The sequence below is a fragment of the Bubalus kerabau genome, chromosome 14 (genome assembly GCF_029407905.1).
Source record: "Bubalus kerabau isolate K-KA32 ecotype Philippines breed swamp buffalo chromosome 14, PCC_UOA_SB_1v2, whole genome shotgun sequence".
NCBI classification, from domain to species: domain Eukaryota; kingdom Metazoa; phylum Chordata; class Mammalia; order Artiodactyla; family Bovidae; genus Bubalus; species Bubalus kerabau.
Genome location: NC_073637.1, coordinates 26,495,686 through 26,509,038, shown reverse-complemented (window position 1 = coordinate 26,509,038; position 13,353 = coordinate 26,495,686). Strand labels below are relative to the sequence as shown.

Below are 13,353 nucleotides of genomic sequence, written 5' to 3'. Positions count from 1 at the left end.
GTGATTAACAATTCCTATGATAACTGGTTTGCATTATAGTAAATATACAGGCCACCCCCTTAATTAATTCTTACCGCAAAATCTACAGATGATGTGATAGAGTATCTATAGGAATTTTTTTAAAGAATCTTTTGATGTGGACCATTTTTAAAGTCTTTGTTGAATTTGTTGCAATATTACTTTTGTTCTATGCCTAAGTTTTATAGCTGTGAGGCATGTGGGACCCCAGCTCCCCGATCAGGGACCGAACCTTCACCCCCTGCACTGGAAAGCGAAGTCCTAACCACTGGACCATCAGGGAAGTCCCTGTGTGGATGTTAAACAAGCAGTTCTTGGGGTTGAGGGTTGGAGGGTTGGAGTGACTTGTAGTGTTCAGCTATATTCTTGGTGTAAATAAACCCACCATGGCTGATTTCAGAGTACCAACATGATCCCACAGATTGTGGAGCTGGGGAGAGATGTATATTGGCCACCATTAGAGAGTGTTTCTACCATCTGGATACAAATAAAAATTAAGAAACTTTACTCAAGAGGATAGAGCAGAGTAAGATGCAATTAAATAGTGTTGAGTTTAAAGTGTTTATACCTTTTTATAGAATATAACAACATAATATTATGTAGTAATACAAATTATGTGATTTTTAATAACTATTTAACAACTAGTTTGAAAATTTCCTAGAAATTTAACAGTTGGTTCTTGTGCACTTGTGTGAGCTGGCTCCAGTGTATCATAACTTTCAGAGCTAAGTAATATTTTTGTTAGGAACAAAGGTTTTATTTTTAAGGAATGAAAATGTAAAAGGACTTCAGTTAATGTATATTGCTGTGTCTAGATGAGTACTTTCTAGACACACTATTTCTCTTTTTTTAAGCTTTTTATTTTGTATTAGGGTATAGCCAATTAACAAACTGTGAGAGCTGGACTATAAAGAAAGCTGAGTGCCGAAGAACTGATGCTTTTGAACTGTGGTGTTGGAGAAGATGCTTGAGAGTCCCTTGGACTGCAAGGAGATCCAACCAGTCCATCCTAAAGGAAATCAGTCCTGAATTTTCATTGGAAGGACTGAAGCTGAAACTTCAATACTTTGGCCACCTGATGTGAAGAATTGACTCATTAGAAAAGACCCTGATGCTGGGAAAGATTGAAGGCAGGAGGAGAAGGGGACGACAGAGGATGAGATGGTTGGATGGCATCACTGACTCGATGGACATGAGTTTGAGTAAGCTCTGGCAGTTGGTGATGGACAGGGAAGCCTGGTGTGCTGCAGTCCATGAGGTCACAAAGAGTCAGACATGACTGAGTGACTGAACTGAACTGATTGCATACAAAGAAAAGTCCTTCTTCTCTGCCTTCAAGTTTTGCCTGATCCTTTGTCCCCGTGTCTGACCACTGGGGCTGCTGTTCATGGGTCCTACTGCAGAAGTTCATACCCTTTCCCAAATGTCTCCCAGGTTCTTCTGTGTTCATATCCTTGGTCCTAACATTACTGTGACATCAGTCATCTTCCTCCTTAACTTCCTCATCACATTCTCCAAGGGTGTGATGGATTACTCAGCCAAGGGAGTGACTATTATGGCTAACACTTAATGTTGGTGCAAATTAGTGTTCACCTCTAAAGTTTGCTGAAGACCTGTTTTCTGTTTCCACAGGGAACCTACTGTGCCTTCGGGGATGCGGGTGAAAACCCAGCATTTCTACAAACACTGCATTTCATCTTCCTAAAATGAAACTAGATAAAAAGTATGATATTCAAAGAGACAATTTATTACCTCAGAAAATCCCTCCTTGCAGTAGCTTTTAGCCTTAAGGTTAATATAAAATACTTGACATGATGTGTTGTATGTAGGTTTTATGGTTCCATTACATTCTTTTCTGTGTATGTATGCTCAGTCGCTCAGTTGTGTCCAACTTTCTGAAACCCCACCAAGCTCCTCTGTCCATGGAATTTTCCAAGCAAAAATAATGGAGCAGGCTGCCATTTCCTTCTCCAGGGGAACTTCCCAACCCAGGGACTGAAACCATGTCTCTTGAGTCTCCTACATTGGCAGCCAGATTCTTTAACACTCGCATCACCTGGGAAGCCCTTTCTTTTTCTAGTAGCTTTATAATAGATATTAATGCCATAAAAAAGTCATCACTAAAACGTAAAGTTCATAGGTAAGGCTCCTAATATTAGAAAATGGGACATATTCAAGAGGCCTTTTGTGACTGACTTTCTGGAGTCAGGAGTCTAGATAATAGAGAAATAGGAATGAATATCAATAATATTTTAAACAAATGGAATACTAGCAAATATGGAATTGGTTTACTTGTGAATGTTTAACTGAGTATTTAAGAATTATTAATAATTTAATTCCATTTATAATTATTTAATAGATTCTGAGAGAGATTTTTTTATTCTCAATACTTCTTTTCTAAAAACAGGAATTGGAATAATTTTAGGAGTAAGTATAAACCTGAATTTTGAAAGGGTCAATCATAGTTCAGGATTTGGAAGATAAAATGTTCAAGTGAGCCTTGAGCTTAGTGTAACACATGTGCTGCTTCAATCCTTTTTGCAATAATACCTCAGAGCAAATAAAACCAGCTGTGTACGTGAAAAATTCAAATTAAGTATGTTTCAAACAGCCGCTGGTACTGAAGAATCCATTTGCAACTCTATTCTATTTCTTCTGTTACTGAATTCAAGCAAATAGATTGTCAATAAAACTTCATGAGTATCTAAAGTCAGAACATCTCTGATTTATGACAAACACTAATATAACCCAAAGGTTGTTATTGAGCAGAGCTAAAAGGTATCAGAAAACAAGATGATAGAGATAGGTAAATGATAGAGATGAGTAATGCGTTATGTGTCTAAATATTATGAATATTAAATATCATCCTTAGTAACACAGTAAACCCAGAATTTTAAGAATTATATATTTATTTACTGTTTATATATAGTTCACATATTGTTCACACAGTTACGTGTACATGTGAAGTATTTTGATAGTTTATTTAAAATTGGCCTAAGAAATTTTATAATTGTTTTCTAGCAAAATTACAAGTTTATTCATTAATTCTAGCTAAATAATCTAGCTATTACAAGTAAAGGCAGGGTTAATTTAAGATTATTACTATAGTTACAGAAATGATATCATTTTCCTATGAAACAGAATTTTTGAGAGATTAGTCTGTACCCTTATCTTTGAGAAACTCTGGGTACAAGGTCTCTCCTTGGAAGTAGATGAGCTACCTTGATGCAGGTGAGGGTTGCATGATGCTGTCATTGGTCACAATTGGCCCCAGGCCCCTATGAGCCCATTTTCAGCTCACAAGGAGATATATGTAGCCCACCCTGGAGAAGCTCCGGGTTTTTGCCTCCCATCAACATCCTTGAGCCACAGGCCTGAGCTAAAGGAGGTGACATACTTACTCATCTTTCTTGTGTCCCCTCCCTACTCATGCCTTGAGAAGTCTGGCTCTGGGTAGAAAGAGATGGAGAATGAGGCAGAGTAACTTCGAGGCTCTGGATCATTCCAGCAGGAGGTCTGTTAGTTTGGTGCTGCTTTTAACTTCAGGGGTTCTGAAACAGGATGAATTGCTGAGAGGCGGGACCGCACAGAAGGGAGGGCCTGAAGCCTCAGGGACCCCAGGAACCACGTCCTCCGGCAATGGGAGCAGCACTGGACCGAGCTGGGAGGGGGTGGAGGCTGGCCTTCCTGCTTTATTTCCCACAGTGCGCAGAGGTGTGGGCTTGATCCTCTGGCCCTGCCCGAATAGTCATTGGATATAACGATGTGAATTAATTGACAATATCTTTATCAAATAATTTGGGAAGCCACTCAGAAGAAATGAATTGCTTAGCAGGTAGCAGGGAAGACAATGTCACTAAAAAATGCAGGTAAAGCTAATGAAACTTGGACATGTCCAGTGATTTTTGAAACCAACAGGCTGACTAGTTTTAATGCACAATAAAATAAGCTATTTTGAGTGACATGGAAAAAATAAGATTCCTTTATAATGTATATTATATAAATGAACAGTGTACAAGGGATTTGCATAGATTTTCTTACCTCCTCCTGAGGAATAAGTGACTTTTTTCTTTAAAAGGCCCGATCATGCCTTCTTTCTTAACTTTTCCATGATTGTGATTTCATTAGTTCATCTAGAACAGAATTTAAATATCTAATCAAGGTGGAAAGAATTACACACATAGACTTAAAACACTCAAATACTCAATTTGCTCTTCAAAATAAAGCAAAATGGCTTGGGATTCAGAAATTTTAATAAGTGCCAAGTTTTTATACTATTAGCCATCTGCTTAGGCAGTGGACAAATGAAAACCTGGGAATATGAATATATCAAATATTTATGAAAATCAAGTGATAACACACTCTTCAGAAAAAAAAAAAAACAAAAAACCTCTGATACTTCTAGATGAACTACACCAGGCAAATCCACACTTCGTCATCAGGTTTGTGTCTCTTGAGGGGATATCACACACTGTTTACTTGGTTTTAGATGTAACCTATGAACACTGATGATTCTGAGTGATCTTTTCAAAATACTGTCTCTCCGCCTTCTGTGGGAACCAGCAGGAGCAAGAGGGCACTTTCAGTTAAATATAATTTGTATTCATGAGCTCCCTGAGTCTTTCTTACTCTCTCGCTTTAGATCTTTCTCTGGGTGACAGGTTCAGAGGTTCAGTCTTGATAAGCATATGAAAGTTGGGATGTTTATTTAAACCTCTTGCCTCTGCAAAAACCCAGCCAGGATCTTTTGAGAGCAGGCTTTTTAAGGACGTTTGCTGGCACCACTGGCTTTCTTTCACACTAGCAATCCTAGGTACATTGTCTATCTTCTGGCATGTCATCACTTCTCCTTTGAGCCCTGTCAGCAAAGGAGAGAGGCAGGTACCCAAGTCAACATGGAAAAGAAGAACTGTAATTTCAGCATGTGATACCAACAGATGCACAGGGACGAAGGGACAGCTGTGACCATCTCAGATCTGAGACACTGGACTGTGATAAGATTAAGGACACCAGGCTTTTAAGCTGTAGATTTTAGTATATGGGGTGGGGAGGGAGGTGGGAGAGGGGTTCAGGATGGGGAACACAGGTACACCCATGGCTGATTCATGTCAATGTAAGGCAAAAACCACTACAATATTGTAATTACCCTTCAATTAAAATAAATTAAAAAATAACTTTAATCCTTTAGATTAAAAAGTCTTTTCTAGTTCATATACATCATTTTATATGAATCTATGTTTTGGATTTCATTCATCTAGTTGATGATAATCCTCCTACTTGGTTCTGGGTGCTGGATGAAGCACTGGGAATCCATTCAAGAATGCGTGCTCAGTTGCTCAGTCATGCATGACTCTTGTGACCCTATGGACTGTAGCCTGACAGGCTCCTCTATCCATGTGATTCTCCAGGCAAGAGTACTGGAGTGGGTTGCCATTTCCTCCTCCAGGGGATCTTCCCGACCCCGGGATAGAACCCCAGTCTCTTATGTCTCCTGTATTACAGGCAGGTTCTTTACCTCTAGAACCACCTGGGAAGCCCCTATTCACGGATAAACTTGGATAAATAACATGGATAAATAACTAACTCAAGGAGGTGCTCCACTGGGAGAATTCCTTTTTTTCCCCTTCCATTGACTCAGTCCCTTTTTCTCTGCCCCCAAGGTACCAGATTCATTATTCAACAAATATTTCTTGAACATTTCAATCATCAGGCACTGCTACCAAATGAACAGTCACAATTATAAAGCCTCAGTGACAGACAACAATACCCTTTTGTTCCTTATTCACTCATCTGCTTGTTAGGTGGGTGTTGGCTGATGGAGGCTGACTGTGTTAAGCTTGGTTCTCAGTTATGAAATGGATCTGGATTCGCTTCATTTACTTTCCATCTTCTTTAGGTTATGCGATATCCAAGGATTGGCAGAAGCACAAGAAGGGTGGGACGAAACACCGTGTTTTGTGGTCAGAGCTGGCATGCTGGCACATTCTGTGAGCCAGACAAGTCACACGGCCACGCTCATCCATGAGGGTGGAGGTACCTGTCTTCCTTGGAGTCTGGCTGGGGAGGGAGGGGTTGAATATCTGCTGAACAATCATCTCCTCTATCACAAGAGCCTACTGTGTGCCAACTATTGTGAGATGCTAAAGAGGCAGTGGCTTCCAGAGTCTGTCTTTACCCCCTACTAAATAGCAGAGATAACAGGATTGATTAAAGACCTTGGAAGAGGGATTAAGAATTTGAGCTCTGAAGTCAGGCAGTCTGTGAACTCTGGTTGCTCTATTTGTTGATTTATTTTTGGCTGCTCTGGGTCTTCGTTGCTGTGTGGGCTTTCTCTAGTTGCGGTGAGCAGAGGCTACTCTAGTTGCGATGCTCAGGCTTCTCATTGTGGTGGCTCCTCTTGTTGAGGAGCATGGGCTCTAAAACACTCTGGCTTCAGTAGCTGCAGCACAGGAGCTCAGTGGTTGTGGCTCCTGGACTCTAGAGCACAGGCTCTGTAGTTGTGGCATTCAAACTCTCTTGTCCCATGGCGTACAGGATCTTCCCAGACCGGGGAGCAAACCCTGGTCAATCTCTTATCCACTGTACCACCAGGGAAGTCCTGGTTGCTCCATTTATTAAATATATGATCAAAACAAGATTTCTTTTATCCTCTCTGAACCTCAATTTCCACATCTGTAAATTGTAAGTGACAATAAGGTACCATCCCAGAGGGTTCTTGTGGGGATTAAACAAATAATGCATATAAAGTTTTAAATTTAGGATCTGGTGCTATGTAAAGTGAAAGTGATAATTGCTCAGATATGTCTGACTCTTGCAACCCATGGACTGTAGGACCCATGGACTATATAGCCCACCAGGCTCCTCTGTCCATGGAATTCTCCAGGCAAGAATACTGGAGCGGGTAGCCATTCTGTCCTCCTGGGGCTCTTCCTGGGATTGAAGAACCTGGGTCTCCTCCACTGCAGACATATTCTTTACCATCTGAGCCATGGGCACTCTTACCATCAACACCAGGCACCCCTGGTGGCCAAGAAGAGCATCATTGTTTCAGAGATGCTGGGCGGTGAACTAGAGTAAGTTCTATCCTGACATTGCACGTCTATCCATTTGGGTTCCTGGCATCTGTTGGCCCATCTATGTTCCCAAGGGCCTGAAGAGCTCCTTAAGGACAAGACTGACCCCTCCTTCCTGGGATTCTGCCACTCAGGTGGCACTCAATGCATGCTGATGACGAATCGCTGAAACCCAGTCCCCTCCCTGCTGCGCTCCCCATAGCACCGCTGTTAAAGTGGGCTGTGGTGAAGGATCTCTTTAGCTTTTTGTTTGTGTTCATTGTTGTTGCTTTCATTTCCAGTCTGTTGCAGACCAGTGTTTTATCTGCCCAGTGATACAGAGTTCCTGATCTGATGCTTGGCTGTTGCAGCCACGTCAGGTCACCAGAAATGTTTCTGAACATTGACTCCTTTTTCCCGCATGTATCTGTGAAGGAGCATCCTGTAGATCCACACTGCTTCCCAGACCGACTGCCCCTCGAATAGGGCTTCTGGGTGTCAAGTGAGTTTCCTCCTGACGTCTTTGCCAAGTGAAGGTTGCAGATCAGCAGATGCATCCTTCAGAGCCTTCCAGGTACTCAGGGCCAATGGGCCAAACCATTATTTATCTTATCAGTGGCTTTCTCCCATAATCTGTCCCTGCTGTTCTTCAAAGACCAGTTTTCTTGTAAAAACACAACAGAGGCTGCTTCAAATGCAGATACATGAGTCTAGTGTTAAGTGTAAGAAAGAGAAAATGTTAGTTGCTTAGTTGTGTCCGACTCATTGCAACCCCATGGATTGTAGCCTGCCAGGCTCCTCTGTCCATGGGATTCTCCAAGCAAGAGTACTTCCCTTCTCCAGGGGACCTTCCCAATGCAGGGATCGAACCCAGGTCTCCTTTGCAGGCAGATTCTCTACTGTCTGAGCAGTAGAGTCTAGTGTTAGGCCAACTCCAAACTCCAAAGAAAACTCTGGTGTGCTTCAGGGAGGCTGCCGAGAATCCTGTAGTCCAGACACGCTTCCAGCCAGAGACCACAGCCACGAGGAGACGAGCCTGGCATGAGTGCCTTCAGGGGCTCCCAAGATGTCGATAAAGTTTGCTGAAAACCCAGAGCAGAGCTTCTGCCTGAGCATCAGATATTATGGGCTGTTTGGCTCCTGTCAGCTTCTGGGTTCTCAAGTCATTCCTACACAAGTTGAATGGATCTTTGCCCTCAGCTCTTTCTAACCAACCCAGGCTGGAACGTGTGTCCAAGACCCAGCAGAAGTCCCACAAAACCTCCAGCCCACTTGCTGCACCCCATATGACCCCCCACTGCCTCTGACCACCTTTTGGCTGCTCTGTGTAGCAGGCAGGGGGAGACACAGCAGCTTGGGTCCCCCCAGCCTCCAGCAGCTAGTGGAGGGGTGTGTAACAAGATCACCTCCCTCCCTTTTGTTCCCTGGGGAAGAGGAGCCTGTCTCGTTCCCCATCAGACTCTGTGTGCCTTTATCCTCTAAGGCTCAAATCTCATTCTGAACACCCCCCTCCTCCCCACCCAGATTCAGTAGCTCAGGGGGGCTGCCCCACTCTCCGTCTTCAATCCTGTGCCCCCTTTCTGGGGCCTCTTCACTGTGGAAGATCGGGATAGGAAGAGTGTAGGTTGGTGGGAGGCATGCAGGGGTATGGATGAGTGTGCAGGGTCCTGTGGGGTTCCTGGGCACAGAAGCCTTCCAAAGAGCTGCTAATCAAGGAAGGGAGGGGATGTGGAGACAGCAGATCCTGGTTCCTCCTGAAGGAGTTCATGCAAGAGTTCTTAGTCACTCAGTTGGCCCAACTCTTTTCTACCCCATGGACCATAACCAGCCAGGCTCCTCTGTCCATGGGGATTCTCCAAGCAAGAATACTGGAGTGGGTTGCCATGCCCTCCTCCAGGGGATCTTCCCAACTCAGAGATTCCCAACTGCAAGTCTCTTATGTCTCCTGCAGAGTTCAGATTCTTTAACCCTTATCTACCTTTCCAACATCGAGGCAGTGGTCCTTAGGTCCTTTATATAAACTCCATCCTTCCTATAAGGCCCATCCTTCCCACCCCTGGTGCTTGTAGAGCCCCTACCTTCCAAGTCCACATGAACAAAGTCTACCCATCATTTATTCCCCTCTCATTCATGTCCTACATTAAACCTTCCTTAGTATCCTAAAGCATGACGCCTTGCACACAATAGGTGTTCATTAAATGTCCCACAATAAAGACATTTAAGCAAAACCTCCTTCCTCTTCAGGATGGGGGCATCCTATCATTTTGTTGTTCAGTTCAGCCCATCAAGACTTAGGTTTCTAAGCACTAGAAAAATTTTATATATTGAAGATTTGTTGTTGTAGTTGTTGAAGATATGGCTTTGGAAAATATGGTTCAACTAGTAAATGATTCAATGAATTAATGATTTTGACTTGTTGTGGGGAGACACTGGGAGTTTTGCTTCATTTTTTATTACACTTGGAACAGTTTGCTTAGTGCAGTAGGACTTCTTTTTCCCTGTCTCAAATCTAAGATAATGTAGTCATTTTGTCAAAACATCTGACTCTGAAGGAAATTGCTTCTCTTACAACATTCAGAACAAGTTTTCAAATCACACTGCAAATGAACGGTTGCCAAGACTATGAAACAAGACTTCAGACAGAAAGATCTACTTCCTGGAATCATAGATGAGGCAGGAACTGCCTTTTCCAGAAAGGATCCCTCCTCCCATCATTTTTACCCATGTCTGGTGGCCAGGGCAGGGCAGGAGCCCAGGTCTGTGCTGTTCCGCTGTGTGCTCTCACCACTAGGCTTCCTTCCCCTGTTGGAGCCACTCACTACCTTCCTTGTATGTTCGAGGCCTGGGAGAGGCAGCAGGAGGTAGAGTAAAGACTTGGGCTGAAGCTGGATGTCCAGTGAGAGGCCCCACTCTGACACTTTCTCGCTTTGACTGTTGCCAAGCCATCAGCCTGCACTAATCTACATCCTTGTTTATAATACAGGAACGAACCTCTCCTATAATCCCTGGGTTCCTGCGTCCCTGAGCTTGTCATAAGAACCAAGCAAGAGTCTTTCTGCTCCTTCTCCACCCCAGTTCCTATTCCACATGGGCTTTATGGAGATGATGCTCTGTCCCTTCATTGTATCTTACCGGGAAGCACGTGAGGTTGGTTTGTCGCAACACTGGTGATGTTAACTTGGATCCACTGGTTAACATGGTGTTCACGAGGTTCTCCACTGGAAGGTTATTATTTGTCCCTTTGTAATGAGCTAGGAATTCGTGGGGAGATTCTTGGACATTACATAAATCCTCCTTCCTCACGAGGCATGCATGCATCCGTGAGTCTTAGAGTCATCCATTGATGACTCTTGCCTGAATCAATTATTGCTGTGTTGGTGGTAAAATGGTGAAATTCTAATCCATTATTGCTTCCACATTCATTCATTGCCTGAATTGAACACATAATAAAACAGTGAATAAGACTTTGGGCTTCCCAGGTGGCACTAGTGGTAAAGAACCTGTCTGCCAACGCAGGAGACAATGAGGTTGCCCCTCATTACTAATGATTCTAGATGGGCTTTTCATAAAAGCCTGACCATTGTTCCCTGTAGTCTGTTCCACACCTGGGGCTGAGCAGGGGTCACCAGGCTGTTTGGGTTGGCGCATGACAAACCCCATATTTATTGCGTATGTGCCCCCAAGCCTCTTAGACAATAAATCTCTGTGACAGTGAGAGGGATGTGACCCCAGACAAACAATATGACCTGTTTCCAAACTAAGGTGACGGTGTTTCTGGAGTGATTGCAGGCGTATGGTGTTATGATGAGCACAGATGCTTTTCAGTAAACTGGCTGGAACTCATACATCTAAACGAGGCTTAACTTCTGAGTAGTCACTGCGGGAGATGCCCTATGCATCCTCATACAGGTGTCATTTCTTAAAATACTGCAGAGCTCTGTTTTTGGACTGTTTCTAAGGTTCATTTTGAAAAATTGCCTAAGAATCATCAATGTATCATTTCAGTTCAGTTGAGTTCAGTGGCTCAGTTGTGTCCGACTCTTTGTGACCCCATGAACCGCAGCATGCCAGGCCTCCCTGTCCATCACCAACTCCTGGAGTTCACCCAAACCCATGTCCATTGAGTGGATGATGCTATCCAACCATCGCATCCTGTGTCGTCCCCTTCTCCTCCTGCCCTCAATCTTTCCCAGCATCAGAGTCTTTTCAAATGAATCAGCTGTTTGCATCAGGCGGCCAAAGTATTGGAGTTTCAGCTTCAACATTAGTCCTTCCAATGAACACCCAGGACTGATCTGCCTTAGGATGGACTGGCTGGATCTCCTTGCAGTCCAAGGGACTCTCAAGAGTCTTCTCCAACACCACACTTCAAAAGCATCAATTATTTGGTGCTCAGCTTTCTTCATAATCCAACTCTCACATCCATACATGACTACTGGAAAAACCATAGCCTTGACTAGACGGACCTTTGTGGACAAAGTAATGTCTCTGCTTTTTAATATGCTATCTAGGTTGGTCATAACTTTCCTTCATTTACTCTTTATCTTTTTCTAAAATAAAAATAATAAATTCTAAAATAAAAAGAAATCATTCCTATTATACTCCTTTGGTTGTTCCCCAAGATGAGTCCAATTTATAAATACAAAGGAAATGTATCCTATTTCAGGTCTGTGGGCCCAGGTTCAAGCTCACACACCAACGAGGACACTCCCTGTCTTGGAATGAGGGTCAAGGAAAGCCACCGTGCAGCTGAGCTTCAATGCTTTGGGTGGAAAGAAGACTCCTCTGTCTTGGGCATCTTGGGAGAACAGAACCCAGTAGATGAAATAATTGCATCAGACCTTTATTGAAGCTCACAAGCCTAGCAAATCTCCAAGACAAGACAATACACATCTGACTCCAAAGCCAAGTGCCCTGAGCACGTATGAATCAGGACCACAGCCAGGCTGAGGCCAGGGTCATTACCTGACCCCCTTAGACCTCCGGTCCTGGAAGTGGCCTTGGCTTGCCATGCTCCCTCATTTTTGTCTGAATTTCTTGGGTGGGGAGTCCTCTGCTCACTCCTTCTGCCCCTTGAAACAGACTTTCCCCTCTGTCCCACAGGGAGCACAGCACCCCATCTTCAGCATCCTTGGGTGCAGCATCTTCTACCTAATTCACCAATTCTGGTCACATAAGAGATGCTGCCTCACACAGAGGTCAATGATGCTGGAGATGTACGGGCTGTGCTGGACACCGTGTGCTCTTTGAAGAGACGAGGCCTTTGTTTCTGCTGGTTGCCAAGTGGCTGGTGTATAGGGAACAGTCCCGGGAGGGTGTCTGCAGCTCCCTGGGCAGCCTTGTGTCTTATCTGCAGTCACATCATCTTATCTGCAAGGTCTCAGGGTAGAAACGAGATCAGTGTGCCTAAAATATCAGCTCAGACAGAGCAAGCAGCAAATGAATTCACAGGGCAGAGTCCTGTTCCCTCTATTCACACTTTCCAATCCCTAAATTATAGAGCACAGCTTCTCTAATGAAAGTGTGAACACACACACACACACACACGCAAAATCCATTTGATGTAAAGCCTTCTAGTGTTCACTTTCCGACAGTACCTAGAACATCGCTCCATCCTGTTAGTGGTCTTGCGGCCCCTCAGCCCTCCTGAACTAGCAGTGAGAGATGTACACACCAAACGTCTTGGTCCAAGGAGCTCTGTAAATGGGGTGGTTTTCACTCAGGGCTTCCCACACTTGGTCTGTTTTCCAGCCAACTGCCTCCTTCTACTTCAAAGTTCAGGGCTATAACAGCGTCACACAGCTGAGCCCCGACTCAGTGACCAGGTATAAATGCTCGTCTATTAGGTAAGGTATGGCATACTGCAGAGTTATAATACCAAATGAGTTCTACAGAAAGCTTTAAAATTCCAGGAACTTCCCTCTTGGTCCAGTGGTGAAGATTCCAAGCTCCCAATGCAGGGGGCCTGTGTTTGATTCCTGTTCAGGGAATGAGATCCTAGAAGCCACAACTAAAGAGCCCACCTGCAGAAACTGAAAGGATCCCACATGGTGCTACTAAGACCTGGTGCAGCCAAATAATTTTTTAGAAAACTTTATTTTGATGCTGAAGCTCTAATACTTTGGCTACTTGATGCAAAGAGCCAACTCATTGGAAAAGACCCTGATGCTGGGAAAGATTGGGGGTAGGACGAGAAAGGGGCAAAAGATGGTTGGATGGCATGGTTGACTCAATGAGCACGAGTTTGAGCAAACTCCAGGAGATAGTGAAGGACAGGGAAGCC

General features: G+C 43.8%; 1 long non-coding RNA gene across 1 annotated transcript; it reads left to right on the top strand.

Moving 5' to 3' along the window:
* The first annotated feature begins 4,332 nt into the window (after positions 1-4,332).
* LOC129626699 (uncharacterized) lies at positions 4,333-11,531 on the top strand. The gene is made up of 3 exons (XR_008702151.1): positions 4,333-4,460; positions 5,915-6,051; positions 11,076-11,531. It is a non-coding gene; the product is annotated as an uncharacterized LOC129626699 (long non-coding RNA).
* The last annotated feature ends 1,822 nt before the right edge of the window (positions 11,532-13,353 follow it).